This window comes from Chinchilla lanigera, unplaced genomic scaffold (assembly GCF_000276665.1).
Source record: "Chinchilla lanigera isolate Chin_1 unplaced genomic scaffold, ChiLan1.0 scaffold00012, whole genome shotgun sequence".
NCBI lineage: Eukaryota > Metazoa > Chordata > Mammalia > Rodentia > Chinchillidae > Chinchilla > Chinchilla lanigera.
The window spans coordinates 22,573,176-22,578,348 of NW_004955413.1; the positions used below are offsets into that span (position 1 = coordinate 22,573,176).

The window sequence follows — 5,173 nt, forward strand, 5'->3', positions numbered from 1 at the left end:
GGCCTACCTGGCTCTTTGTGTGCTTTTCGGCTGGGAATCGCGGTGGTATGAGTCCGGCCCACTCTCGGACCCAGGAGCCCTGCCTCTCCCGGAGAACTCGCTGCCTGGGCGCAAGGCGCGGCGGGCTCCAACCCACACTTTTATATAATAAAAGTGTCTTAGCATGTGTTGCAGCTGTCACCACTACAGTAAGCTGGTTTCCAGGTATTTTCCACTGAGCGTCACAATAAAAGTACCATGTGCTTTGAGCTGCGTCTGTGGTGTCCGTCTGGGGACAAGGTGGCCGGGAGGGGCTGATTGGTGCATCCAGGAGAGCCTTCTACCTAATCTGTCCAGACCTTCGAGTTGGGCAGGCTTTGAGTCACCACAGCGACGTCCTCAGCACCAGTCCCAGGACAAGCTGCGTACTCACGTGCCTGAGTGGTTCATCTAAACGCACCATCTCTGTCCCTTGCCACAGGGCTCATCTTTCTCTATCCTGGGAGGAAGAGGTAACCAAGTGTGGAGGTTGGGTGGGAAGGCTGTGCCTGTGCAGAGGTAGACGCAGGAGGGGAAGGCAGAAAGCAGGACTCCCAGGAAGAGAGAGCACACAGCCATCAGCACAGGAGTTGCTGATGCCTAGTGCTTATCAGTGGGGGAAGAACGAGGGTCAGTGAATCAGAAAGTAGATGATGAAAAAGGATCCATAATGCTAGGCAAAGAGATGCAAAATAGGAGAGAAGTCATCTGAGACAGCAGACAGACTGATCGGCACTAATAGCATCTTCTTCTAATCCCAGTCCCCAGTGTATCACATGAGACCATGCTGGGAGCACCCATCATCACACGCGAAATTACACAATCTTCCTGCCCATGTTTCCATGGCCATCTTTTTTGTTTCCTTAATGACCTACTTATTCTTAAACTGGTAGCAAATGATTTTCTTTATTTTATTTTATCCTGCATTTTGACTCTTTAATGAGGGGACTGGCCACTCATTGTTCTTTCTAATTTTCTATTCTTATCCTTAGCTGTTTACTTTTTAACCATGAAGATACTTTTTAGATAAGAGTTGCCTTGGTGTAGCCAGTGCTTCTCAGAGTGGAGACACTGGTCCAGTGGTGGCAGCAGCACCTGACAAGGTGTTGGAAACCTATGTCTTCATGCCCTCTGCAGTCCTAATTTAAAATCTCTTGGCTCAGGGCATTCAAATGTGAACACTCAAGTACTCATAATGACTATGTGTGTTCTCAACCCACACATGATAAAAGGGTTCCATTTGTGTTTTGTCAGCATTCCTATCCTCTCACCTTTTTATGGCTTGGCCCCTCCTCCAGTGAGGCTTCATCCTTGGCTTCTAGGACTTCTGTACCGGACCAGCAGAGGGTGGGCAGGGCCCAGGCTGCCTGACCCATCCTCTGAGCGGACCTGGGGCTTCATGGCTGGAAGTTCAGGGGTTACTGACCTAAAGTCCCTTGCAGATAAACAGTCCTTGCATCCTCTCCATCCTTCAGTGTGCTCTGGGCCAAGCCAAAGGATGCTGCCCCCTTCCCAGGGTTGCTCCTGACTCATACTCATCTGTCCTCCACTGCTTATGTTAGTCACCTGTCTCTTATTTTGGTGGAATGTTTGAGACTGGTGACACAGGTTTACTTCACTTGAAGTTGTGGAAGCTGAGGTCCACACAGCATGATGCAGGCTCTGCTGAGGCCTTTGTGCCTGTATCACATGACAAATGGCAGCATGAGTGATTGTGACAGGGAGAGATCACCTGGCAAAGCAGGAGGACGGCAGCCCGGACAACATAGTAAGTCCCTGTGTGAAAATAAAGAAGAAATAAACACACATTGATATTGACCTCAACACAAACACGTTAAGATTATGGATTTGATTTTGAAATCATTACACTTAGGTCTAAACTTTCCTGAAATTGATACTTGTTATCCAAGCTTGATTTTCCCATCTGAGGAAAGACACTAGGACTGTCGGGCACACGAGGCTGGTAGCTGGTAGGCTGGCTATTGACAGCTGGGACAGGCGGTGGCCCCTTCCACTCTGTATCTGGTCACCAGGGGCTGTGGGCATGGAACACATTCTCTGTCTGTCATGGTTTAAGTGTGTAGTGTCCATCAGAGACTCCTGCATTGAAGGCCTCATCACTAAAGCAATGATGCTCAGAGATGGAGCCTAGAGCTATGACAGGGTCCTGGATGCCATAGATGGGTTCATAGTGGAATGGCCCTTAGGATGGAAGTGGTCACTGGGAGAGCTCCTTTTAAGGGTGTATCCTGCTCCCAGCGCTTCTTCTCTCTTGGCTGTTTCTTGCTCTCTGCTGCTTGGCTGAGGGCTTAGACGCTTTGGTCCACACCCTTCTGCCATGATATTCCTGCCTTGGAGCCAGCCAACTATGGATAGAAACTTCTTAAATTCTAAGCCAAATGAACTATTTTCTACTTAAACACTTTGCATCAGACAGTGATGAAAGTGATGAAATGTCTGAGCTGAGTCTGCAGCTCATTTTCAAGGCTCCACCACAATGTCATGTTCAACCTGTCAAAGATGGTCTGGTCCTCTGGTTCTTGCTGATGAGGGGATCCACATGGTGGGGCCAGAGCTCCTGTGGGTCTATAACAGGTCCTGCATCTTACTGTGTGTTTGTGTGGCTGTTAAGTTAAAGCCCTGCTAGTGAAACAGGGAAGAATCAGGGGAAGGGAGGTTACAGAAAATAGAGACAAGTAAAACAAAAAGCCTTTAGAAAAAGAACGGTGGCCACAAATGTCAAATGTACCAAAGTCAAATTGGTTGAGCTTTGGCTTCTCCTGAGTTTCCCATTGAAATCCAAACTTTCTCTTTACCTCAATTTCCTCACTTGCAGAATCAGACCCCATCCATATGTACAGTTATCATCTGTCTATTTTACACACAAAGGAAAAATCTAGCCCTTCAGGGAATTATAATACCAGTGTAATCAAAGAGCAGTAAAAGTCATGCAAGCTTTATTGTGTGGTCACTCACTGACCTTCCTTCATGGACGGGGTGTGAGCGTGAGGCCTCATTGACATTTGCCCGCTGCAGAACAGGCCCAGGCTGGCTTGTGGGGTCTGTCCCCCTCCCAGCTCTCCCGGCATCTTCTCCCTGGGGTGAAGCACAGAATTCCCCTGAAACTCAGCTGTGCGACTCACTAGGCTGGATGGGTAGTGGCCCTTCCCCAAAAGGTGCCCTAGTGCTCCTCTGCCCCAGCCTTCTACTACCCACCGAGCTAGCTGATTTTCTACCCTGCCTATTCTTATTTATCTTTGAAGACAAGATGCCTGTGGGCCAGAGGTGCTTCCTTACCTGAAACTGGTGGCACCTGAGGTGGCTGTGAGTGTGACCACGCGGCAACCTCTCCCCTCATTCTAATCCCTCTCCCATGCTGAATAACTCCCCCTCCCAGGTAGGTGACCATTGACAGTGGCCATGGGGATGGCTCCAAAGAGCCATCAACAAAGTGAAAAGAGGTGGTGCCCAAGTTCCAGGACAATCTCAACCCATCCCAGAAAAGGAGTCAGTGATTTCCCTCTCCCCATCCTCATTTTCTACACCTCACACTTCTGACTTCCCCACCCCTATCAGGTTGAGAAGATGGCTTTGGAGTCTGTCTCCCACTTCTCAGGCAGGAATAAAAGCCTCTTTCATTGCTCAGCAGGTCCTTGGCCTTCGTGTTGGTTCTGAGAGGGAGAAAGGACGGGGTTTAGGGTCAAACACTGGCACTAGCTGGGAGGAGAGAAGTGGGCAGTGGAGTCTGGTCAGAGATATTGGAGGGACTCAGAGGAGGCCACACATGACAGCTCCAGGGGTGAAGAGGTGCTCTGCAGGAAGACCCCCTCAAAAGTAAAAGTCTAGGAGCACCGATTGGTCAGTGGTACAGCGCTTGTTCAGTATTTGCAAAGCCCTTGTTCCATCCCCAGTGCTGCCCTCCCCCCAGTCCATTAGCAGGATATCCCCAGGAGGCATCCACCAAGCATGCAGCAGGCTGCAGGACCTGTGGGAGCTGTGCTGATGGTGAAAGGGGACAGAGAAGCAGGTGTGCTGGAGTGGGTGTATGCAATGGATGAAGCTGATTACAATCTCTAGGGGCATGGTGATTGGAGGGTCCTCCAATCTGTACTTGGCTGGTCTTTCTTCACCCAGCCAAGGTGAGCTGGCTGGAAGCACCTGGCTTGTGACGTCTGAACTGGCTCCTCCCCATGGATCAACAAGGAGGGTGCGGTGAGGGTGGTGCCCAGTAGGAAGTTGCATAAGCAAGAGCTGCTTAGAAATTCTGAGTTTCAGGTTCGGTATACGTAGCCTGGGTCTCTTCCCGGAGGACGCCTGTACTTACTACTCTGTCCACAGCTTGCGACAGGATCCATACAGCTTAGCAAGGCTAAGGTGAGTCCCAACACTGACAGAGGCGGAGTTTTTGGCAAGTTAGGGAAGCAAGAGTAGCAGTAGTGTCTCTAGGTCATAGATGAGCTCAGGGAGCTAGGGATTGGGCCCCAGATTCCACAGTTCAGCAGCAGTAGAGGCTGGATTTGTGCCCAGGTTTGTCTGACTGTGCCCCTCCCTAGGACCTTAACAGAAGAGAGAAGAAGACCACACAGATGGGTCACAAAGCTCCCCTGGGCCCAGCTCAGCTGGGTGAGACCTGGCCAGAAGACCCTGATAAGAGGTAGCTACGGTAGTAGCCAGAGCTTTTGAAAATATGGAGGAACCAAAGGAGGTGGAGGAGGCCAGAGAACCCAGAGCCCACCTGTCCTTGTGGCTTGGTCACTCTTAGGCTGGAACTGCTATGGAGGTGCATGGGGAAAGAGGGTTTCTTTTCAGATAGAAGGAGCCCAGTGCTTATTTTACCACACTATCCCTGGGCACCTGCTCTGTGCCAGGCCCTACAGGTAAATCAACACCCTGGGAGGAGAATGAGCTATTTGAGGCCCAGGGCAGGTGGCTGAGCAGGTAGATGGCAGGCCTGCATCCATGGCCCTCACTAGTCCTCTGGCTCAGCCTGTAGGGGAGGGAGGAAGAAGGCAGAGGCTGTGCTGCGTGCTGGGACAGGCATCATGGCAGGATGTGGGCACCGAGAGGGGCAGGTTGCAGAGTGGTGTCCCCAGCATCATGGCGGCTTTGTAACTTGGACTCTATTCTGTGCTCTCTTCTGGTTGGATGGTTAGCT

The 5,173-nt window shown here is 50.7% G+C and overlaps 1 protein-coding gene across 3 annotated transcripts in view; it reads left to right on the top strand.

The window, feature by feature from the left end:
- Window positions 1-4,282: 4,282 nt before the first annotated feature.
- LOC102014880 (apolipoprotein L2-like) overlaps window positions 4,283-5,173 on the top strand; it is a 13,618-nt gene continuing 12,727 nt past the window's right edge. For all 3 annotated transcript variants that reach the window (XM_013511669.1, XM_005379145.2, XM_005379146.2), the window contains exon 1: window positions 4,283-4,392. The gene's annotated coding sequence lies outside the window, so the exon portion shown is untranslated. The remainder of the gene's footprint in view (window positions 4,393-5,173) is intronic.